At 42.7% G+C, this 25,771-nt stretch overlaps 1 protein-coding gene and 1 non-coding gene across 11 annotated transcripts in view; one reads left to right on the forward strand and one right to left on the reverse strand.

The window, feature by feature from the left end:
• FAT1 (FAT atypical cadherin 1) overlaps window positions 1–25,771 on the reverse strand; it is a 139,607-nt gene that overhangs the window by 93,085 nt on the left and 20,751 nt on the right. The gene's annotated exons all lie outside the window — the stretch shown is intronic.
• On the forward strand, window positions 23,320–23,380 carry LOC120363790 (U7 small nuclear RNA). The gene has a single exon (XR_005579229.1). It is a non-coding gene; the product is annotated as a U7 small nuclear RNA (small nuclear RNA).

Raw genomic sequence — 25,771 nt, forward strand, 5'->3', positions numbered from 1 at the left:
GATGCTGTTATTCAAGACAGAAACAGAAACCACGTTATTATGAAAGGTGGTGTTCAGAACAGAACTTAGAATCACTCAGACTAAAGACCAGGTGACTATTACTTATAAAGACAAGGGACCAGCCTTAGCAGTGCTCTCCAGTAAAATACATACATACGTGCAGCACGAAGGAAATTTAGAATAATGTAGCAACATTTTTCACTGAGACACATAAATGAGTTACTTCAATCGGCAGTATAAAAAATATTTAATGTGCACAGTATGCATCAATACCGTGGAAGTGGCAGTGAGGTCCGCCATAAACTCTCCCTCCAGCCCAAAATGAAGAGCTACTTTTATAAAACATTTCAAAGTTTCCTTTCAAATATGAAATGATAATAAAATCTAGGAAAAATCAAATCGGAAATGTCCAGGACAAAGAAAGGAACATTAGTCCAACCTTCCCCCGTGACTCCCTTTCCCCACTTATTTTCATCACATTTTGTCACAACTCATTTTTCAGAAGTGGTTACAGATTTACAAGTACAGACTGACCAAACTCAACAGAAGTCACTGTTGGAATATGGCATGATTACCAAAATAAAAGAAAAGCAGAATAGTTTGTCCTTAGTCACCAAATATATAAAATTATTAGTTGTCACATAGAGGAGATAAGGGACATTGGATGATCTCCTTAAGTAACAGCTGGGAATGAAACCTACGTTCCCACCCAGATGCAGGAATATAAATCAGACACCTCCTAAGATTTCTTTCAAAATATTATTCCTTATCTTCTGAATTGCCAAAAGTTGTAAACATTTCTAAAATGAATTTTTTATGAAGTGTATGCATGAAGACAGACTTTCTCGAAATAAAAACATACTCCTGAAAGAAAATAACCGCTTTTCAAGATTTGTTTTTAAAGTGGTTAAAACAGCAATCCTGTTTCAAGAGTTTCCATCCGAAGAAAGTCTGTTAGCAAAGAGGTCAGTGGGTGTGGCAGGGCGGGGACACTGACAGGAGCAGCAGGACAGTCAGGGGGGCATTTCCTTCTTTCCTCCTTGTCATCACTGACGACAGAACGTCACTGAGGTCTCCAAGGGGGATCCAGGCAGAGAGCCTGGCCTGGGATAAAGACTAGCAATGGGACTCCGGGACAGCAGGACAGCCAGCAGCAGGAAGAAAGAAGAGCGTGCGCCACAAAACAGAGAGTCCCCCCCGCCCCCCAGGTTAAGGCAGGGTCACTGCTGTGTAAGGAGCCCGCGCTGACTGCCCTGGTGTTCCGAACATTCATTCACCTTCAGCCACAGCCCACAGCCTCGCGTCCTGGCCGCGCGCCCACCTCACCTACCTCATCTCAGACCTTCTGCCACACGCAAGCCTATGTTTCGGGGCTACCGTCACTCTCTGATTAAAAATGGCCTTGCCATAGTTGGCTCTTCGTTCTTGTCATTCAGGTGGCCACTCCATCCAAGGAGGCCATGCACACCCTGCAAAAGTCCACCAGCAGGCTGCCCTGGCTTCTCCACCGCACAGCTCGGCTGAAACTGGGCGTGCTTTTCTCCTGGTCTCCACACTGCCTCGTGTCTCCTCTCTCCAGAAGGAAAGCTCCAAGCAGGGCACGGCACCGTCTACCTTGCAAACTGCGAAGTCCTGGGCACCTAGAGCAGGTCCGGGCATTCTCGAGGCAGTCAATAAATGTCAACTGCCAAGTGACTGACAGCATGGAAGGGCATTCACCGAAGCCTTCCTTCACCCTCTGAAATCTTGCCTCTGTGAAATTCTCAAGTTTCGCTGTCAAAGGCCACTGGTGATTTCTCCAAAGCCTTTTTTCTTCTGGGACCTACAGCAGGACTTGTAACTGCTGACCTGTAGTCCCCTGGAGCAGGCACATTCGCCATTCCTCTCCCTCCCACGCATGTCTCCATAGCTCCTCCTACACTAGTCCAGCGACTTCTCCCCATGGCCACGGGCCCATCAAGGACCATCAGAATGGACAGCTTCATTCTACTATCTCTGGAGCTACGAAACCTCTCAGGTATCAGAGATCCCCATGAAAATCGTAAAAGTGGCTAAATTCACTCAGTGACCCCTCCAAAAATCTTCAGAGGGAATTTTTTTCATTCACAAAATATTGCATGCAATATTTAACAAAACTGAGCTTTTCAGCTCTTTTTCAATAGTTACAGAATAGTAAGATTGCTACTTCATTACATCCACCAAGCCAACACACAGGCACTACATAATTCACTTATGCAAACAACTGCATACGTAAATTAACAGTTCAGATAGAACTAGAAACATATGCTTACCTACTTAAGAAAATAAGCCAGGATTTCTCTTGTTTACTGAAGAATGTATTAAATCTGTGAGAAATTCTTCAATTACAGAGGAGTCTTAACTACCAACTCAATTAGGTCATGATGAACGATGCATAACTGACAATACTAAACTACGTTCTCTGGTTTTTTAATTGTCTCATCTAGAGTGAATCTTGTGTCCAATTATAAGTATATCCAATCCCAGATGAAGGACCCACCGCACCGTTACATGAGTGCTCCTGTGTGGGACCCTGGGGAGTCAATGCTGGGGAAAGGCCAGGACGTCCGGGGGCTGCGAGGGGGTGAGTCACCCTCACTGGTTTCCCGCTGGCTCTCATAGGAGACTTATTAGAGCCATGAACTGCGCTAGTCCTGGGATGCACCTGCCTCCCACACTTGAACATGACTCCTGCACTGATGCTCAGTTCATTTTCAACAGCATGAAACAGCTACGGCATTTCTTTAGGAAACTTTAAATAATTACCAGGTATTTTTCAAAGCAACCAACATTCCTCTCACAAGTGAATGACTGTCTCTTAATCACTAACTTTGGGGATAACAGGAAAAAAGAAAAACAAAAAAACCCAAACTCCCTTTACCCCAGCAGTATTAAGGCACCATGGTGAAACACTTTCAGACACATAATACAAACAGGGTAAAAATTTCTTTTCTTTCCTTTTTTGAGATGGAGTCTCCCCTCAGGCTGGAGTGCAATGGCGCAATCTCGGCTCACCGCAACCTCATCTGACCAGGTTCAAGCAATTCTCCTTCCTCAGCCTCCCGAGTAGCTGGGGTTACAGGCACCAGCCTCCACACCAGGCTAATTTTTTATATCTTTAGTAGAGACGGAGTTTCACCATGTTAGCCAGGCTTGTCTTGAACTCCTGACCTCATGATCCATCCGCCTTGGCCTCCCAAAGTGCTGGGATTACAGGCGTGAGCCACCACACCTGGCCTGGAAACTTTAAACGATTGTCCTGTATTTTCCAAAGCACTATCATTTCTACCACAAGTAAATGACTGTATGTTGATAACTAACTTTGGGGATAACACGGGGGAAAAAAAGCCCAACTCCCTTTACCCCACCAGTATTAAGGCAGCACAGTGAAACACTTTCAGACACATAATACAAACAGGTAAAGCAACCTGGTTTTTTTTTTTTTTTAATTTAGCAAATTTAAACAAAAAGGGTAGCCTCTGGATAGGGTTAACACATCAAACAGAGGAGGTGTGGCCTTCATCTACTGTTCTGTGGTTTGTTTTGACTAACTGCAAATGTCCATCTCTTACTATTTTGGTAACTCCTTTTATGCCCACAAGCAAGTCGTGAATTCAGGAAGTAGGCAGGCAAGTCCCATTTGTGCATGAAACCTTCTCCAAAGGAAGAAAGTCAGCCAGCGCCCTCACTAATCCCTTGGGCAAGAAAGGTAAAGTATCCAGCCCCAGTCTCAAAGCTGGAATGACAGAGGAGGAACCAGGAGCGCACATTCCTGCCTTATCTGGCGGTTACTGTGATTCACCTCACCTTTCTTTCATGACAGGAAGGGTACTCCAAGGGCATGATACTGAGATCAAACAACGCATTCCAGAAAGGCAGAGACTCTTCTCACAGGGCAAGGAGGCATGAGCCTTGCATTTCATGAATGGATAAGCTGCAATAAAGCATTTCTGTGTCCTTAAACACAATTTCAAATAGCTGATAGTATACAGAACTGCAGAGAACGTCTAACGACCACTTTAATGAGAGTGACTTAGCCAAACTCCCCTGTTTTCCAGTAAGACCATAAAACACAGGAAGGTTAAAAATCCCTACCTCAAATGAAACATCATCATGAAGATTTTCTAAAATTCACAGCAGATTTTTTAACCAGCATATATGGCCTGGGATTGCCTTAGTGTTTCTGATTACATTCCTTGGGTAAGGATTATGCAGTCAGTATTTTTTGAGGCTACTTAACTTTTCCTTTGAATGTATCTCAAAGGTTCCTTTAACTTCTGGAAGCACTTAACCACCGGTTATTTTCAACCTGCATAATGCTTTCTATATATATGATATTCTATAATTAAAACGTAACTGATTTCTGTAACACCAAGATACATTTGGTTACCATAAAAGACAGTTAAGACATCTGTAAGAGACTCGTATTCCCTTCCACCGAGGTGAGCACTCTTCTCTCTACTAAAAAAGGGAGTACTGGCAGGTCGCGAGCGTTACTGTATTTGGTAGGTTGCACATAACATTAAACATCTGTAGATGAGTCCGTCCATCTCTAAGCAGCAGCAAGCTGTAAGCACACCAGTTGTGAGAATCTGCCATAAAGAAGTATACTTTCCCTCAGTTAAACTCTCTACACCAAAGCAAATTCATCAACCTCAGATTCCTACTCTACATTCTTTGACTCTGACTCACTTATGACAATCCTGGAAGCTGGAACTCAAATATCTATGGGCAGTAAGCAAATAAAGGCCTGAAGAGCTGTAATCAACCAACTGTTCCATTAAAACAGACAACTACTGTCTGGTTTAGAAAAACAATGGATTTCTTACTTCCAGATGATTAAAGATGCATCCATTTGGGACTGCCGCCTTTAGAATGAGTTCCCCATGGTGCAGGAAGGCAGAAAGTCTGTGCACCATAATTACTTGTGAATTTTCATCCACCCACCCCCAAATTCTGAAGAAAACACTTAGGGACTTTTTTCCCTGCATTCTTCCCCCACATTCACCATTTTAGTGGTAATCACAGACTATATATTGCAGTTTTCATGAGCTACCAGAATTATGTAAGTATGCAACATGAAACTAATGAAGAATAAAATATTCATCGATATTTGAATGAGTGTTACTTTTTCCAAGGGCTCAATGAAATCACCTCGGCATAATTAAATCAATATAGTAATCTCTTGACATCTGGGCCTGAACTGTTGAAACGCAACCCTCTGCCTCAATTGCAAATCTCATTTTAATGTTTAATTCTTGAATCTATTGCCTAAACTGACCAACTTTAAACTTGTTTACTTATCACTTCGTGTTTTTTTAAATTGTTCCTTTCCCAACTGCACTGTGAACAGAACCCTATGCCTTTTATCTGCCTCATACTCTTTTCCAAGTTCTTAACATGAATTAATAGTTGCAAGGAACTGTTTATTGCCTACTATCACATCCTTGATAACCTGTTCTCGGACAATCTCCTAAAACAGTCTGTCTGGCTGGCTGGCTCTATTCACTACACTGCTGATTATACACTAACCAGGGACACAGGTGAGTGAATTAATTCATAGGGACACTTGGGAAAGAAGGGAGAACTTATATACTTGGTTTCAACAGCAAAATCACATTTTTTAATCTGACAAGCCTGATAGCAGCCAAAACAAAAATTCAACTACTTATGATTTTATGGAGTAAGCAGCATCTGGCCAATGAAATGAAAAGTGAAAGCACATTTTACAGTCTGTACATCCCCCATTAACCTTTATCTGGCATATAAGAGACTTTTTTTAAAAAAAAAAATAATTACTGTAAAGAAATAAGCCTCAATATGCAATGGGGACAAAGACCTAGAAAAAGCAAGTTAAATCAGAGACTACGACCCCAAACAGCTGGTTATAAAAACCAGTTTTTAAACACACAACCAGAACTACAGCCACAAAACTAACAACCACTGTTTCCATTACGACAGTTCCCTGACTGAGCAGTACTTTTCACTTATAAATCTGGCATCATTTTGGTTATTGTTTCTAAATCCAAATATTCAGTGACAGCAAGAATGCAGAGAAATGGGCACTCACAAACTGCTGATGGGATGTTTATTTCTCAAAAAGAAAAAATAGTTTTTAAGAATTTCATTACCTTTCACCCAGCAATTTCACTTCCTGTTATTTATGCTAAGGCAACAGAGATACACACAAACAAGGAAATTTAATGTTCAAAAATTGGGTATTACTATACAGACAGCGTGAGTGTCCCAAATCACAACATCTGAAATGCTCCAAAATCTGAAAACTTTTGAGCAGCAACGTGATACACTGGACACTGCGGATTTCAGCTTTCTGGATTCCAGATGCTCAACCGGGATAATGCAAATATCTCAAAATCCAAATAAATCCCAAACAGTTCTGGTCCCAAGTATTTCAGATAAAGATGCTCAACTTCTATGAGTTTGCCTCTGTGCTGGCACTCCATATTACTAAAAATCGTATTCTTTAAGAATACTTAACAACCAGAAAGTGTTCTGGATATATGAAAAAGTAGTCAACAAAATAACACGTTCAGGATATATTTCATGTTCACCATTTATAAATCCAGTACCTGGAGCGGGAAAACATGTTTGTGTATGTACACACGAGTTAGGGAAAAAGTTCACCAGTGTTCTAGGCAGCAGAATTTTAGTCATGTTTTCTCCTTTACAGTGGTCTGCATTTTCCCAGGCCTCTCTAATGACTATATACTGCTTTTTTATTGGAAATAAAGATCATTTTTTTAATGAGGGGGAGCTCCCTAATTCTGTCCAAAAGCTAAGGAGAGTCTCAAAGCTTCAAAAAAAGCCAACACTATGTAATCATTTCCCAATTCACTTTTCATGACCTTAAATGGGACTTCTAAAGCTAAGCAGATGCCCCAGCAGGAAATAAATTTGCAACTCAACAGATGCACCCACAGAGACAGGGCAAGATGTACCTTCAGTGGCTCTGGCAATAATTTCCTTTCATTATTCCTTCAGTCTCCAATGCTTTTCAACTCAAAGAGAAGCCTGTAGAAGCTGATAGGTCCTTAATATGTATCTGCTCCCTGAACTGATTCCTGTTCATAAGGTAATGGCAAGACCCCACGTGGTCCTTTCACAGGGGTTTTAGCAAATCCCCTACAGTGAGATGGCCCCAGGGCAGCTCTGTTTTCTGCAAACCATGCGGTGACCTAATCAATGGGGTTCCAAGCAAGACAATCCTTACATTCAACAGCTCTGAAGACATGAAGGGGGATGGAATTCAAGCTTTATTGAGGAATTCCATTTACCTGTCACAGTGATGGTTCACCCAGCAGGAGCTTAAAAAAAAAAAAAAAAAAAAAAAACAAAAAAACAACCCACAGCCTCAGCTGCTGCAGCAGACTTTCCAGCCAGCAGCCAGCACAAAATAAACATATTTACTTAAGCTTCAGTCACAAGTCTTGATGTGAAACTGATGAAGCCCAAATGAAACAGGTAGATTTGTGAGATACAAAGGTAGCAGTGACAATGCAACCTAGTGGGCTTTCATAGTCTGTGTTCATTTAAACCCAACGACACGAAAAGTATCCTAACAAATAAAGAAAAGAAATCACCCCAGCGTGCAGATCCCAAAATTTACATGGAAAATTCTCTAAACCTGAAAATGACCTTTTTAACTCTGAAAAGAATAAACAGATCATTGAAACAACAGAAAGGTCAAGTTTTCAAAAAGCAACCGCTTTTCAAAAAGAAGTGTGAAAGTTTGGTTTTGAATTAATTATACATGTTGGCAATTCTGGACACCCACAGGAACTTTACAGTTAATTAATAAAGGTTTCACTTCACTTGGAAATGACAGACCTGATCGAAATAAATCTTTTGGAAAATCACTCTGTAAAATACCACTTTAAGATGTCATATACTTTCACATAAAGATTTGTATCCTGTACATCAAATCAAATTAGAATTATGCTACCAATCCAAATTACATCCTGCAAAAAGCTATTTAAATAAGGCGACTTCAATGACAAATGTTTAATCCTCAAAAAGACATAGGATTTACTCAGCATTTTACAAAAGCTATCACTGGACATTTTTTTTTTCTTTGTATTCACATCCAATGACCTATCATGGACAATTTTTAATTGAAAACAAAGTTCTGATTTGAAATTAACTTCTGGGATGTTTTTCCACATTAATTAACACAAAGCAAGAAAGAGTCCAAGTCAAAAGATGCAAAATGAGCTCAAACACTCACTCAACATCACGAGAATTGCTTCACTGCAACACTTTTAAAGCCATGCCAGGATCTAGGCCACCAGCCTCTTCAACAAATAAATTTTCAGCAACACCAGCATAATAGGCTTTTAATGTCCTCACTGAATGCCCTTAGCCCAGGGTATCTGGCACCCACCCACACTAGGCTAATTCAACACAGAACTATTTAACTCTTCCACCTCCTCTCCCACGGGTTGCACACATGCGCCATCCCATTAGATCCAGCACACCAGCTCACCTGGGCGACAAAGACTTGCTTTGTTGGTGATGATCTCTTAATATCCACAGGAAAACTAACGCACCATGTGACTTTTTTGTTTGTTTGAGACAGAGTGTCCATGGTCATCCCAGCTGGAGTGCAGTGGCGTGATCTCCGCTCACTGCAACCTCTGCCTCCTGGGTTCAAGCAATTCCCCTGCCTCAGCCTCCTGAGTAGCTGAGATTAAAGGTACCTGTCACCACACCCGGCTAATTTTTGCATTTTTAGTAGAGATGGGGCTTCACCACATTGGTCAGGCTGGTCTCAAACTCCTGACTTCATGATCCGCCTGCCCTGGCCTCCTGAAGTGCTGGGATTACAGGGTTGAGACACCACAGCTGGCTTCTGACTCTTTAAAAGGACTACGCGGGCACCAGCCCATTAGAAGATCTCATATCTACTTTTTCCCATCACCCAAATGAAGGGAAAGAGTAGCTTTCTTACCATTTTTTTCCCTCAGGTTTTAGTAGCCTCTTCCTCAGTTGCTATTCAATGACATTTTCCCTAGCTCTAAGGATAGCTGTAAATATCAAAAAACATGTTACTGCATTGCGTTATAGAAAAGTGCAGTAGAATTCAAAGGTCCATTTCTCTAAAACATTTTAAAAGAAAAGCAAATACTTGAAACTATGGAGATAAATTATACTTGTTAGGCATGAAGCAGGTATCTCAATGTTACTATTTATTAGAATGCTGGTAATTTCAGGAGAGTTGAGGAAGTAAAAACAATCAGAAACAAAACCATCCCCACCCACCCCAAAAGATTCCAGGATAGGTAATTTGCAAAAAATTAAAACTAATCAAAGTGAATGACTAATCACAGAAGTAGCTCCAGGTCAATTATTTCATGTGTGCCATTCACACAGGAAAATCTAGTGGCCTGCGCGGTGGCTCACGCCTGTAATCCCAGCACTTTGGGAGCCCCAGGCAGGCAGATAATTTGAGGTCTGGAGTTCGAGACCAGCCTGACCAACATGGTGAAACTCCATTTGTAATAAAAATACAAAAAAATCAGCTGGGTGTGGTGGCTCACACCAGTAATCCCAGCTACTTGGGAGGCCGAGGCAGGAGAATCGCTTGAACTCAGGAGGAGAAATCACCTGAACCCAGGAGTTGCAGTGAGTGGAGGTCGTGCTGCTGCACTCCAGCCTGGGTGACAGAGTGAGACTCAGCCTCAAAAAAATCAAAACAAAAACAAAAACAAAAAATCTAGTAGCCCACTATCCAAATTTAAATTCACAAATATCTTCAAGGCAGTTGAACTCTACATAAATCTCTAAACTTGCTAATAAGCATTTGAAATGTGGCTAGTCCAAACTCAAATATGTTATAATATGAAGTACACACCAATTTAAAGACAACACAAAAAACTGAATGTTAAAGATTTCATTAATCTTTATGCTAATTACATGCTGTAATTGTACTTTTTGATATGTTGGACTAAACAAAATATATTATTAAAATTAATATCACCTGTTATATTCCTTTTTATTGTGGCTACTAAAATATGTCAAATTATCTATGTAGACAGTCCCATTGAGCAATGCTCCCTTGACCTGTTAAACTAACACCTTTGATTTAAAAAGTAACAACAGCAAAATGTCACATACTTTCACATAAAGATTTGTATCTTGTACGTCATATCAAATTAGAATTATGCTACCAATCCAAATTATGTCCCCCAAAAAGCTATTTAAATAAGGCAACTTCAATGACAAATGTTTAATCCTCAAAAAGACAGAGGATTTACTCAGAATTTTACAAACTCTATCACTAGAGAGTAAAAAGTGGCAGAATTTACATATTTGTGTTAATATAAATTGTAAAAATCAGTTCACCTTTCACATGTGAGCACGTGCACCTAAAAACACTAAACTCTGGAATATTTCTAATAGGCGGGTTGTTTCATGGTCTACTCTAGGGCATGAATCACCGTGTTTATACCGAGTACACCATGCTGATTAGGGGCTTCTAATGCAGAAGCATCTCTAACACCAAAAGAAACAATTTAAGGCTATTATTTCCTTAACTAAGATGATCTCCTATATACTATATTGAAGACTTACTGTTTATGAAAATATAAAATTTTAAGTCACCATCTCTACATTAGGTTTCTAACAAAGTTTGTCAACTAACTTGCTACAGAATCTTCGTTTCATTTCATGAGAAAATGTTTTGTTAGAAACAAGACCATTCAGCCTGGTGTAACCGGCCTGATGGCTCACATCTGTAATCTCAGCGCTTTGGGAGGCCAAGGTAGGAGGATTGCTTGAGACGAGGAGTTCGAGACCAGCCTGGGAAACACAGCAAGACCCCACCTCTACCAAAAAATGTCTGAAAATGAGCTGGGCACGGCGGCATGTGCCCGTAGTCCCAGCTACTCAGGAGGCTGTGGTGGGAGGATTGCTTAGCGCAGGAGTTCCAGGCTGCAGTGAATGAGCCCTCATTGTGCCATTGTACTCCAGCCTGAGAAAGTGAGATCCTGTCTCTAAATAAAAATAAGACATTAAAAAACAGAAACAAGACAATTCTTTCTGATACTTAAAGATCACTTAATCTTTCTACAAGGAATAAGCAATAAATGGATATGCTTTACAGTGGCTACTATTTTTTCAACCTATACTAATCTTTTTTTTTTTTCCAGCAATTACCATGGCATTTATTAGTTGTCCAAAAGCTTCACAATCAGTTTCATGATCAGAAAATAAAGCAAAATTTCAAGTTTTCTTGATAAAATTTATAAATTTCTGAAAGGATAAAGGATCATTTGCTTTTTAAAAATGTCAGCTTCACCACATGATGTTCCAGAGATCTGACTCCAAAAGTTTCTCAAGTTTTACTATCCATGGTGTCCTTATTCATAACTGAGACCCATCTGCTATTTTCCATCTGAGGCTTCTTCAGCAGTTTATGACAGAGTGAAAGAAGGTGGACTAAGAGCGCCATCACAGATCTTGTCTTTGTAATACGCTTGTCAACCTTTAGAAATATTTATTCTGTAAAGAAGTCTTCGTTACTGTCTGGAGCTGGTGACACAGAGGTATTAGCTTGTTTATTTCCAGGAGATGCATAAGCTTACCATAGTCTTTCAGCTGTTTTGAAAAACCTTGTACACTGGAAGTAAGCTTTAAACCCTCTGCAGGTTCTTTTTCTAATCTCTTTGAGGAGAAGAGTGGCAGCTGGGACTTAATTATGACTTCTCTAAAAATCTCTGTTAAAGGCGGCCACAAGTCTGTTTCTTATGTGTATGTCAATGGGTTCAAAGACATCCACTCCCAAAATTTCCAAACAGAAGTAATGTCAAAATGCTTAGTGAGTCAATGTGGTTACAAGTGTGTTTCCAATCCTAAGATTTCTATTTCAGCTCACCACCGAGCACTTTCCTATTAACTGTTGCACGTATGTCCCATAAGAATTCTAGTATCAGCTAAATGCAGCATAGTATCAAGTGGGACTAAAATACATCTTCGGTTACTTTTTTTTTTTTTTTTTTTTTTTGAGACAGAGTTTCGCCCTTGTTACCCAGGCTGGAGTGCAATGGCGCATTCTCGGCTCACCGCAACCTCCGCCTCCTGGGTTCAGGCAATTCTCCTGCCTCAGCCTCCTGAATAGCTGGGATTACAGGCACGTGCCACCATGCCCAGCTAATTTTTTGCACTTTTAGTAGAGACGGGGTTTCACCATGTTGACCAGGATGGTCTCGATCTCTCGACCTCGTGATCCACCCGCCTCGGCCTCCCAAAGTGCTGGGATTACAGGCTTGAGCCACCGCGCCCGGCGCCGGTTACTTTTAAAACATTTCCATTTAAGCTGAAACTTAAGCAGAGATGCCAGAGGGGTGCATGAAATCTGAAGATTCCAAATCAACACTCCTCTCCCCTCTCCTCATCACAGTGTCTATTTCCACGCCCCCAAAGTCTTCCATGGATTTCCAATTCCATTTCCCCAAGTGCTCCTCTCTCTAAGGCACAGCAACAAATGAATGAGATAGTTTGTGACAAATTAAGTAGCAAGAAGTGGTGCTAATGAGAAAAACTAACATCTGCAGGCCAAAATCTGCTGTGAAGAACTCCTTCCTGCCTTTTACCAGACAATCTCTTCTGCCTTTCACTCTGGAAGCACAATAATTGGGACTCTCACATTCCCTTGGGGGTAAGAAACTTCAGAGGCCTTTGCAACAGAAAATAAAACAGCGAGAAAATGGAGGCGTGTTGCTCTCCTATCCTTAGACTTCACGCATACCCCTGGTATCTCTGCTTAGGTTCCAGCTTAAATGGAAATGTGCTAAAAATAACTTGAAGATATACTGTAATGCCATTACATGTTTGAACAGTATTAAAAACGTACAGTACAGCTGACTATGGAAGACAGAAATGTTTTAAGGCACCATCGATATTTTCACAATTTTCAGAAGCCTTTAAATAGTTATGCACATTTAACATTCAGAAGGAATTCCCTCAAAGGGAAACAAAATCAGGTAAAAGTGCCTCTGGCAGAAGGAACATGAACACAGAACTCTGCAACTCCTCTCGGCAAGGTAGCCTACTTCCCCACCTGTGGCCGAATGAACCCCCTGCGTCACAGCATGTGGGAGAAGACGGTGGATGAGTTCCGAGCCTTGGTCCGGAGGATGTGCTGCTTTAGGTGTCATGCACCCCTCTGGCATCTCTGCTTAAGTTTCAGCTTAAATGGAAATGTTTTAAAAGTAACCTAAGATGCATGTTAGTCCCAGTTGATATTATGCTGCATTTAGCTGATATTAGAATTGTTATGGGACATATGTGCAACAGTTAATAGGAAAGTGCTCGGTGGTGAGCTGAAATAGAAATCTTAGGATTGAACTCCCGGAACCCTGAGACCACCATGTGAATACGTACAGGACAGGCGGCCAGATGACAACAGACGTAGGGCCTAGGAGCTCCAGCCCACAGCCGACACCCAGCAAACACCCAGACGTAGGGCCCTCAAGCTCCACAGCAACTGATCAAACATGAGTCAGCCCATGGAAAAGGGCCAAGGCAACACACAGCTGAGCCCAGCCCAAATCGCCCACCCACAGAACTGTGACCCAAGTAAGCAGAGGCTGCGCTGAGCTGCGAGGTTTTAGGATAGTTTGTTTCCCAGCAAAAGGCCAAGTACCATTCTCTGCTACTTCCTTCACAATCCTTTACACTGGCCCAAAGACAGTTAAACACTGCAGTTCAGCTCTGGATCTGTCTACACTTACTCCACACCTGAGTTTCTCACCTATTTCATCAAACCGAACTGCCACCTCCCCATTCATTACAATACTCACGCTCTTCCCATCTAACTACCATCTTCCCGTTCCTCTATAACACTCACTCCTCCCAAACTTAAACCGCCTCCCATCTAACCACCATCTCTGCATTCCTCACAAAAATCCAAACTCAACCTGCCGACCATCTAACCGTCATCTCCCTGTTCCTCACAACCCTCACCCTCTCCCAAACCCAACCTGCCTCTCATCTAACCTAACCACCAATATCCCCCGCCTTCCTCACAGTGCTCACCCTCTCCCAAACACCCTCTCCCAAATTCAACCTGCTTCTCATCTAAACAATCGCCATCTCCCCATTTCTCAAAACACTCAGCCTCTCTCAAACACAACTTGTTCTGAGCAGATTTTTACTCAAACACACAGTGAACAACTCCCACAACCATTTCCTTTCCTCCCTTTAACCATCCTAAAGAGTCACTTTTAAATTAGAATCATGAAGATAACTGAACTAGCTACTGCTAATTTTCTATTTATATGAGCGGAAGGTTTAGAATCAGAGTTCCTAAGTAGCAAGAAAGTAGACAAAGAACAAATGAGTTTTGAAAAACTTACTTAGATATAGTTACTAAAATAAGAAATCTACTTTTAGTTTACCTACATATTATTTTCTTAAAACAGTCCAGTCACTAAATTTCCCCTCATTATTCAACCAGGCTTTGAAAGGGTTTGCTTATAAGTATATTGCACCTATCAACAGAAGTAACCAAGACACTTAAAATACAAGTAGGCCAGGCACGGTGGCTCTTGCCTGTAACCCCAGCACTTTGGGAGGTTGAGATAGCCAGATCACCTGAGGTCAGGAGTTCAAGACCAGCCTGGCCAATATGGCGAAACCCCATCTCTATAAAAAATATAAAAATTAGCCGGTTATGATGCTGGGCGTCTGTGCTCCCAGCTACTTTGGGAGGCTGAGACAGAAGAACTGCTTGAACCCGGGAGGCAGAGTTTGCAGTGAAAACTGCAATCTCTACCTCCCAGGTTCAAGCAATTCTCCTGCCTTAGCCTTGGGAGCAGCTGGGACTACAGGTGTGTGCCACTAAGCCCAGCTAATGTTTGTATTTTTGGTAGAGACAGGGTTTTACCATGTTGGTCAGGCTAGTCTCGAACTCCTGACTTCAGATGATCTGCCCACATCCGCCTCCCAAAAGTGTTGGGATTATAGGTGTGAGCCACGGCGCCCAGCCATAGAACACATAATTTAGAAACACTGACCTTAAACTCTACACTTTATCCTCTGTAGATCTCATACTTTAGTGTGTCTTCTTTCTGAAACCAACATTCAGCCAATTAAAACCAAATATGGATATTACTCATGTTCATGCTTTCCTCATCAGCTTCCATCTTCTAAATGAGCTTATCACACAATTAGGAAAAAACTTCCTTTAAAATTTTTTTAGATCCTTAAAAAATAACTGATTTCCATTCTGTTGCCTCAACCAAGAAACTAACTTGGTATTTACATGACAAACTCACCATTTTTCACTTAAATATGTAAACACCTTCAGCTGGGAATCAAATGAAAAGAATAGCATTACATGACAAACGTGCAGCATCTATTAAAAGATGAACACCCCCACGTAAGCAGTTACTCAGTACGAGCCATGTGCCAAGCATCGCTATAAGACAAGCACAGTTGTCCAAGACAGCCTAATGACCAGCAGCCCTAAGAATAAAGAGGCAAGTAAAAAAATAATAGAAAGCTAAAAGCAAACCAGGACCCACAAATGCATTTTGGAGAATCTTTTAACTAAGAGCATAAGGCAGGGCTATTTTTCCACAGAGGTCAAAAAACATACCACAGGTCCATGTAAATAAAAATTCTGGGCCAAGAGCGGTGGGTCACACCTGTAATTCCAGCACTCTGGGAAGCCAAGGTGGGCAGATCACTGGAGGTCAGGAGTTCAAGACCAGCCTGGCCTACATGGCGAAAACTCATCTCTAGTAAAAATACAAAAATTAGCCCGGCATGGTGGCACATGCCTGTAATCCCAGCTACTCAGGAGGCTGAGGCAGGAGAATGGCTGAACCCCGGAGGTGGAGGTTGCAGTGAGCCGAGATCGTGCCACTGTGCTCCAGCCTGGGCGACAGAGTAAGACTCTGTCTCAGAAAATAAATAAATAAATACATACATACATACATACATACATAAATAAAACCGTGTCTGCCAAGGAAGCTAACTTTATTATTAGAGGGCTGAGTTTGCTGACAGATTACCTTAAGAAGTGAAGGAATACCAGTGGTGTGACAACAAGGGTATTCCACGGTAAACTGGCAAAACTAACTAAAGCCTACCTAGAAAACTGCTTAACTTAAATAAGAATCCCGATGACCTGTGGACAATATGACTTTGGACTGCACAGGTCCACTTACACGTGAATTCTTTTCAACAGAAGGCAGCTCAAAAATCCAGTGTCCACAGCACACGAAACTGCAGCGTCTGCGGGACTTCGGTGTGCGCAGGTGTGGGTGTGCACGGGCGGTGTGGAAACCGATCCCCGTGTTCCCCGGGGAATGGCTGCGTGCTGTTTACTCTATTTTATTCATGTTGTATACCTCAATAGGGAGGCAGAACATCTGATCAAACAGGTGTGTGAACAACTACATGTTATTTCACTTGGAAGCAGCCTTGAATGACAGTTTCTCCTAAATCATTTCAGGCACATGTACAAATATATAGAAAAGCGATCTGTCCATTGTAAAGGTTTATCTAGCTCATTTATAATGATTTTTATACAGTAGGTTATATTTCTATATTGGATTTAGCAGCATATAATGTATGTGCAAATCCTTGCAGGTTGTAAGGCATCACTACCACCATCGTCATCATTATCACCATTATCCTTACCCGCCGGTCCTCCTTCGTGAGAACTGTGAGGACTGACCACTCTGGAACCTCTAGAACGGAGGACCTCAAACCTAGGCATCCAAGAACACTGCAGGTCCCAAACACAGGCTCCGCACTTCACTGAAACCCATGGTATCGAACCAAGTCACTGCCTCTCTGAAGAAAGCATACCCAACTTTCAACAGATCCTCAACATTTCCAAGAGGCCAAAACCAGGAAGAACCAGTGTTTTGGAGGCCTACGAACACGCGTCCAGGGTGGCAGAAAAGAAGCTTCGCTCACCTTCACAACTACGATTACGGTATGTTACAACCTATTTGCTTGGAGAACGAGCAAGGGCCTCTTACTGCTGGATGAGCCGCCGTGCTCAGAAGAGGGCAGAGAGGGGATCACGCTGGGCTCTGCCCTTGAGTCTCATGGAGACAAATTCAGTCACAGACGAGCTGCACACTGAGTCAGGCTACAACGGAAGGACATATAGAGCGTGCCCCCGCAGCAAAGACAAGCAAAGATGACCTGGCTCTAAGAAAATGTTTCCCAGGAGAGCCCAAGACGGCTTACCAGGCCACCCTAGCATTATTCACTGAGCGCCTGTGACATAATCCAAGCATTAGAAAGCACCCACAAAGAGCTGACAGCCGAGAGGAAAAGAGCGTGTCAATGTGTAAATGAACAATGATACTAGAGTCACACTGCAATAATATTTTTAAGTACACAGAAGGAAAGAATTAGTTCCATGTAATGAAGAGGGCTTGTCAAGAAAGCTTTATTAAGCAGAGTTACGAGAGATAATACGAGCTGACCAAAGTGTGCCCAAAGGCAGGTAGACAGAAATCGACGAGGCACTGAGGGATGGAGGGGGGCACGGGGCAGGGGCTGAAGCACCAGGGCTGCACAGGAGCCAAGGAGGGAGCACGGGTGAGGGTAACTGTGAGAGCGGGGATGCCTGCTGGGGCAATGCCAAGGAGGGAGCACGGGTGAGGGTAACTGCGAGAGCGGGGATGCCTGCTGGGGTGATGCCAAGGAGGGACGGGGCTCTGTGCAACGGGAGACAGGGAAATGGGTGAAGGAGGGAGCACGGGTGAGGGTTCTGTGACAGACGGAACACCTTGGCTCAAGATTCATGTCTGTATTAATAGAATACCTTCTAAGGCATCATACTTTAAACACAATAATTTGCACTGCACTGCTTTTCTAAAAAAATGCAACAGCATATTTCAAAATTCAGCAGGGTAACGATTGTCAAAATCTAATGAGCTGGACAGCCATGTAAAGAGCAAGACAGTCTATATAAAGAGCTTAAAACGGCTTGCACACAGTAAGTACTCACTAAACATTAACTGTAATTACATACTGATGACGAGTAAGCAGAAAAGGCTTACCAGTGACAAGAATATGGTTAAATTATCACAAACTAGAAAGAAGTCTTCAGAAACTACATAAATGGCTGAGTAACTTTTATTTTTTAAAAAATCAATTGGTTTAAAATTAAAAAGACTGTATTAGCAGACTCTCCCCAACATGAAATAAGCAAGACATTCTAAAGAATCCCATTCAACAGGTTGAGCCACTTGGAGACCCAGCAATGGAACACGTTCAGTATGATATCAGATAATCTAAGGAGATACGGGATTGCTTCACTGGCAAGGCAAGTTGATTGATAAGCCTGGCCCTTGAAGTGTGCATGTGAATCGTTTCCTAGAGGTACTATCACTGCCGTGAAACTGGAGAACTGCCAATGCAACAAGTCCAGGCATGTGCCCTTGAACGGCAATCTTTCCAAGTCCATTTATTCCCAGTAACAGAGACATAAAAGATTGTGCTTTGTGGCACTCGGTCTTGTATGGTGAGCCCACATGGTCTGCTGTCTAAAAAGAAAAATGCCATAAAGGTAACTGCAAAACAACACAGGACATTAAAACACACACTAAGAAACAAAAACCTGACAAATCCAGCCCTAGGAACTAAAATAATCCAAAAAGTAAAAACAATGGGAACCGAATGATAAGAAAAACTCCAACGTTTAAACAAACACCTAAAGGTTAAAATCTTTTCACTTTTCATAGTTGGACACGGTAGGTCATACGGAAAGAAGAGACCAGATATTAAGTGAACATTAAACCACGACACACAGGCCATCCAACAAATTACGAACACCCAATCCTCAAACGTCCTTAGATCACAGCACACTTCCCTGGTGAAGGGATGGTGAGTATGCTTGCTCTGGCTTTCTCACCATGTGCCAGATGGCAGGAGGACAGCTCCTGCTGCCCAGGCACCAGGGAGGACAACGCACGGGGTCGGTGACCTCACGGGACTCGACTCGGAGGGAAGCACGAATCTGGTTAGCTTCCGCTGTGCGGGCACGACGCTGCCTCAGAAGGTCAGCTGGGACGCTGCCCACCACCCGACACCTGGCTGCCACTAGGAAAGCCTTCACACAGTTAACCGCCTGTCCACTTCGGACAGGCAGCATTTTCACTGATGATTAAGAAGAAAAAGCTTACCAGTGGTAAAAACACAGTTACATCCTTACATACTTTTTAATTTGCGTTTGCAATCATACTTCCATGATTGCAAACGCAAACAGGACATCTGTGTACCTGCCAGCACTCGCCTGGATTCACCCGCACCTTCGCTTGAATGATCTTGTTTAACGCCACCGCAATGGAATTCAAAATCCCGTCCTCCTAATTGTGCTGAATAGCAACATGTCATTCAGAGTAAAAATGTTGGAAAATTCTTCCGTTCAAGACTCCTTTAGTACCAAGCCTCGAATCTAGGATTCAGTTCTCCAGCCCAGCCCAACCCAGCTTAGCACAGAAACCCACTTAACTAGTGGTTTTTGAATAGGCTCCCTTACAGGGTCTGTAGATCACTCTTGAAAGAGAGGAGCTAGGCGTGGTGGCTGACCCCTGTAATCCCAGGACTTTGAGAGGCCGAGGTGGATCACAAGGTCAGGAGTTCAAGACCAGCCTCACCAAGATGATGAAACCCCGTCTCTACTAAAAATACAAAAAATTAGCCTGGTGTAGCGGCAGGCGCCTATAATCCCAGCTACTCGGGAGGCTGAGACAAAGAACTGCTTGAACCCAGGAGATGGAGGATGCAGGGAGCCAAGATCATGCCACTGCACTCTGGCCTGGGCAACAGAGCAAGACTCCATCTCAAAAAAAAAAAAAAAAGAAAGAAAGAAAGAAAGAAAGAGAGAGTGAGAGTAGCACCCAAGAAGACTTGGGCAAATTGCTTAACCTCTCATACACATTTCCTCCTGTCACGCAGGGGTAGCAGAGTCCACCTGGTGGTTGTGAGAATTAAATGGACTGGCACACACAGCATGCTGGGCACAGTACCCAGCCGTGACACTCAGTGTCTGCGTTATTATCACACAGACGCTCATCACCGGTGTCATTACCACTGATGGCATGAGGACAAAGCGAGCCTGTCTGACATAGCTGTTTCCACCCCACACCTCCGGTCCTGGCCCCTGCACACGGCTGAGAATTACATCCCAGCCCTGTACAGTGTCGTCACACACCGCTCCATGACACAGAAGGCCCTGGGTCACAATCCCAAGTTCTACATCCCAGGGCCTTTCTGGACTAGACTTGCTCAGTCAGTACTTAAAGCATCAACATGTTAAATATAACACAAATAACTTTTAAAAAGCTGAGTCTCTGTTTTCTTTAAGGGAATTTCCTTAGGATTTCCACTAGATCCTATCTCCACCTTAAAATCTTCCTGCTTTAAAGAAGGAACCCTTTCCTGGTAGAACTGTTACCATGCCCTGCCTTGACTCAGAATCGCACACACACAAGTTTATCGTCCTAGAACACAGCAACAGCACACTCTGGTAACACCCTTTCTGCCAAAACGCAACTTTCAGTCTCCCTGTGGCTGGGACGTAAGTTTCTTTTCTCTTAAGCTTTCCTAGGAAGAGAACAAAAACAGCAAAGGGGACAGCAGCTGCCGCCACTTCAGGGAGGAGCCAGCAACACAAAAGCCCTTTCACCAGCACATTTTTCAACTCCCTACCAAGGCCTCCCACCAGTCTCTATGGAAGCTCCTGCTGCCAGGAATTCTAGCCCCAGCTCCCACTGCGGTACCGGTCCCACCACAGCAGGCCAGGCTTCCAGCGGCCACCAGCTCTCAGCCACCTGCAGACCCCTTGGTCAGGATCCCCGGCCATCAGTCTCCTCCACATCCCATCTCCTGTCACAAGAGGACATGCAGCAGGACCAGGGGTCCCAGGGTGTATGTAAAATAATCAGGAAAAGGGTTCACTTGAATGAATCATAAATAGTTGAAATATTCAGAGTTCTGCAGAACCACACAGAAGCTCTGGAAACATCTTCCCTGACTGAGGTCAGCCATCAGGCTAGCCCGGGCCAGAATGCCCTTCCGCTTGCACTGAAGACAGGCACTCACCTTGCGTCCAGAGCCGACCTCCAAACGGTTGACACAGGAAGGGAGCACCGACACTCGACACTCTCCCCCGACACTCTCCCCGTCCCATCGTGTGAATGCAGCCGTTTTCTCTTAAGAAAAATGTCCTCATCTCCCCTCCTGGGTTTCATGAATGCTGACTTATCTTGGGACAACAGCTGTACTTCCATATTAATTCACTCCCAGTCTTTTCATCAAAACGTAAATTTCAATCCTGAAACCAGGATTGGGATTCTAAAAGTAACACAGCACTAATATGTTTAGAAATCTGCTCTTATCTTAACGAAAAACATGGTCTCGCCAAATAAGTAGAGTCAGAAAGGGAAACACTCTTCCTGGGCTGGTCTGTATTCTAACAGCCAAAAATGGAACCAAGGTACTCTAGATTCAAGGTGAAACACATTTCAGGGCATCCTGTACACAATACACACAGCAGAGAAGAGACAACACCCCTTCAACACAAACTTCTTTTAACAACTGCTACACGATCTTCTGGCCAGGCGTTTTTCTGGACATTACCTTAGTTTTAAATATTAACAAAAAGCCGAAGCATGTTCTTGGTGCTCAAGGAACAATTAACTTGGCAAGTACCCAACAGCTACAAACACCAAGTCGATTTTATTCCACCCCCCAACCACAGGAGTGATGCTCCAGGTTCTATTCTGCTTAAATTCCAAGAAAACCTGTTGAAGCTTCCAAGACAGCAGAGAACGCAGCTGAGGTACAAAAGGCAGCTGGATGCTGAGAAGCGTGTCGGGCAAACCAAACCTGAGTATGAAATCACATATGCTTCAAAGGTATTTACTCCACTAAACATTTGTGTTAAATCTACTTTATAATCCTCACTGTAGATCTTACGCAGAGCAATTTGAGGACGAGAATCTTAATTAGAGCTCTGGAGACTGACTCTCTAAAGACCAACTTTCCAAATAATTTCCAAACATCACATGAAAGGGCATGGATGTGGCATGGATGTGTCAGAACAGTTCACCAACACCCAGAAGCCTCTCCAGGAAGGCGGATGATACAACCGGACCTGCAGGAGTCCACGCCAGCCTTTCTCACTCTGCCATTACACTTTCTCTTGCTGCAAAGCCATTTGCAAAACATGCACAAAATACAGAGCAGGACTGTCCATTTGGTGACAGATTTTAGGTAGCCACAGAATTTCTGCTTCTACAAAAACAGAAAACTACTTTTCAGAGAATGTTTCCAATTTAACCAGATTTGAAAAGAAGAAAAGGAAAGCTCTTAAAATAGAACTAAATTCAGCTTGCTGGATAGGTTCTCTGTTCTGTGAAAAGTATATAAATGATATACATATCGGACAAGGTTGAAATAGGTAAAACATGACAAAAATTTGGCTATAGACGGGGCACAGTGGCTCACGCCTGTAATTCCAGCACTTTGGGAGGCCAAAGTGGGTGGATCACGAGGTTAAGGGATCGAGGCCATCCTGCAAAACATGGTGAAACCCTGTCTCTACTAAAAAAAAAAAACAAAACAAAAAAATAAATTAGCCAGGCATGGTGATGTGTGCCTGTAATCCCAGCTACTCAGGAGGCTGAGGCAGGAGAATCACTTGAACCCGGGAAGGAGAGGCTGCAGTGAGCCAAGATTGCGCCACTGCACCCAGCCTGGTGACAGAGCGAGACTCCATCTCAAAAAAAAATTTTTTTTTGGTTATAATACTCAACCAACACAAACAGCTTTAAGTCAAAGGCAAGAAGCAAACAGTTAACGTGGACAGGTTGTCAGTCCCCAGGGCCACAGCACTTCTGCACAGGCTCATGGTGATTAGCCCAATATTAAATGCGCCCAGGTTAGGCAAAGTCAGAGCCTGGTGGAAATGGGCAATGCGCAGAGTGAAGATCCAGGAAGCAGCAGCCCGGCCGGAGCCGGGCGAACCCCAACGCACACTGAGCTGCAAGGCAGTCTCCGGCGGGCCCCACAGGTGTCCCGAACTGCCCCTCCGTTTCTTCACCTGGCACACATCTTTCCACACTTCCACTGTGCCCTAGAAATTAGTTAAGACACACTCCAAGCAAACAATTAGCATGTCTAATTTTAGCCAACAAAATATACTGATTCTTTCCTAAAGAAGCTCAACACTGTGATACCAACTGTCCTGCAGGAATCTCTGAAATAACTTGAGCTGATCGTTCTTCTGTCAAAAATATATTTTCTAAGTGTTACAGCTCTTTAGAATTTGTCTAGCAGGCTTTCTGGTTTTTGCCGGAAAGCCCCCACCACCCCCTCAAAAAAAAAAATACGTGTGTGTACATATATATATATATATATATATATATATATAGTAGTGAATACAAGGTCCAAAGTATAACTATTATGTTATCACTTTTATTCATTTTCAAAAGCATATAAACATAAACCTACTGTATACTACTTATTTTCTCTGTAAAGCAAGGACCACAGAATAAATGACCTACAAATTTCCAGCTTCTCTCTCACCTTTAAATCTCAGTATTTACACAACTGTATAACCGTTTCTTACAGACTTACCGACCCCCGTTACCCGTAATCCCCGCACCTCCCCGCCCTCCCACTGAATTAAACCTGGAAACGTCTGGCACTGCCCTTGGCTCTGGAAGTGACCATAAATCTATTTTGGGTCACCACCTCGTTTGGTTGGTTGTTGCCTCATTTTTTTTTTCTGGTAGTAAAAATAACCCAATTTCTTAAATTTATAGGTGAAAAATACTAGTTTCTAAATGATTCCTAAAAAAGCGACAATAGAAATACTCTTCACTTGAAAGAAAAAACCCAAAAGGCAGTGTTCATGTAAAGTAAGAAGAGAATTTAAATTAAGATTTTGGTTCCATTTTCTGTCTCAACTTTAACTCGTAACAGTTCTTTTGAAATCTACTCTGGAGAAGCAAAAAAAAGTAGAAATAACTGTTCTTCAAAAATTTTACAAAAACAGTTTCATTCAGCTTCAGTTATTAAATTTGGGGTACTTTTCTATGTTGAAACTATCTGAAAATTCTAACTTATATTGGACAGCATGATAAAAAAGACATTCTACTCTTCAGATGATTATCAAATGCTGTTGATTTTGCTATTTTCTCTTGAAACAAATTAATTACGGGTATTTTAGATAGTGATGTGTAGTCTGCAGACTTAAACATGCTACATGCTAGTGGCATGTAACCAACACGAAAAGAATGCCTTGCATTAATAAAAGCACAAAAACATACCACAACCTCCAAAATAACTTTTTTTTGAGACAGTCTAGCTCTGTTGTCCAGGCTGGAGTGCAATGGCACAATCACAGCTCACAGCAGCCTCGACCTCCTGGGCTCAAGCCATCCTCCCCCTCAGCCTCCCAAGTAGCTGAGGACTACAGGTGTACCACCAGCCAGGTTTTTTTTTTGTTTTTTTTTTTTGTAGAAATGAGGTCTTGCTGTTACCCAGGCTGGTCTTAAACTCCTGGCCTCAAGCAATCCTCCCACCTGCGCCTCTCAAAGTGAGCCATAGTAATTACTGGCGTGGGCCGTAGCACCCAGCCCAAAATAATTTCTAAACAATAGTTACATTTTTTCATGCACCACGCACCTATTAAACGTGGGCATGGGTCCCAGGGTGAGGGTTGATCCAAGACTTTTTTGGGGTTTTTTTGTGTGCAATATTCCTGAATATATGAAGTGTAAATGTAATTTTTAAAAGGTCCCTTTTAAAATGCACAGATTCTCCAAGTACACATGGATGAGATTAGGAAACAAAGTGAGCCATACCTATTGCTGACAAGCGCTATGATCACCCTGTTTCTGTTTCCACTATCATTCTCAGAGGGCAGGACATTAACAGCCAACACACTCATTAATTCACTCACTTAGTTTTTTTAACACTTACGGAATAACTTCTGTGTGTCAGGCACTTTTTGCTAGGTGCCAACAGAGAGAAGATGCAGGAGCTAAAGCCTGCCCTGGAAAACTCACACTCTATCAGGTCACAGTGACATATAACTATAGTATCTGTACAGCAAGACTAAGGTATGTACAAAGGGCAAAACACGCACATTCTAGTTGGAACCGCGGCCTTGGAGTTCCCGGGTTCAGAACCTTCAGTACCATAACAAAGCATTGCTACCATCAATAAACCTAACACACGTTAGGAGTTCCCCCGTGCTATTTCACTTTATCCTCACTTAAATCTTGCAGCAATTCTAAGTGTCCCCATATAGCAGAGGTGAAAGCTAGCCGTAAGAAGCAATTCGCTTGTCTAAGATCATCGATTATCAACTAGAAGGGCCGGGATTCCAAGCCGGTCCTCCACCTCGCCACCAAAACCTAGATGAGGTACTAAGTCAAGATCATGCTGCAGAAGTTTTATCAGCACATCATGTCTGTGGGCACTGGATAACTCTGCAGGTGGGCATCAACCTCTGAGTGGTATCCCAGATGACAGCAGCAGTTGTTCTAAGTATGAGCCTGCAAATACACAGTCTGAAAAATGCCAGGAAGGTTTCTCAAAGGTACGGCAAAATCACAATGGTGCTTCTGATAACAGAGTGCAAATCTGGAGATCAGAATCAGTGGTAACGATTTCAATGTGTCCCTGTGCTTTTACTCACTTGATGCCAGTTAATTATTCCGGCCCTTTTCTTTCCATCTTCGTGGCT

The sequence above is a fragment of the Saimiri boliviensis genome, chromosome 3 (assembly GCF_048565385.1).
Source record: "Saimiri boliviensis isolate mSaiBol1 chromosome 3, mSaiBol1.pri, whole genome shotgun sequence".
Lineage (NCBI taxonomy): Eukaryota > Metazoa > Chordata > Mammalia > Primates > Cebidae > Saimiri > Saimiri boliviensis.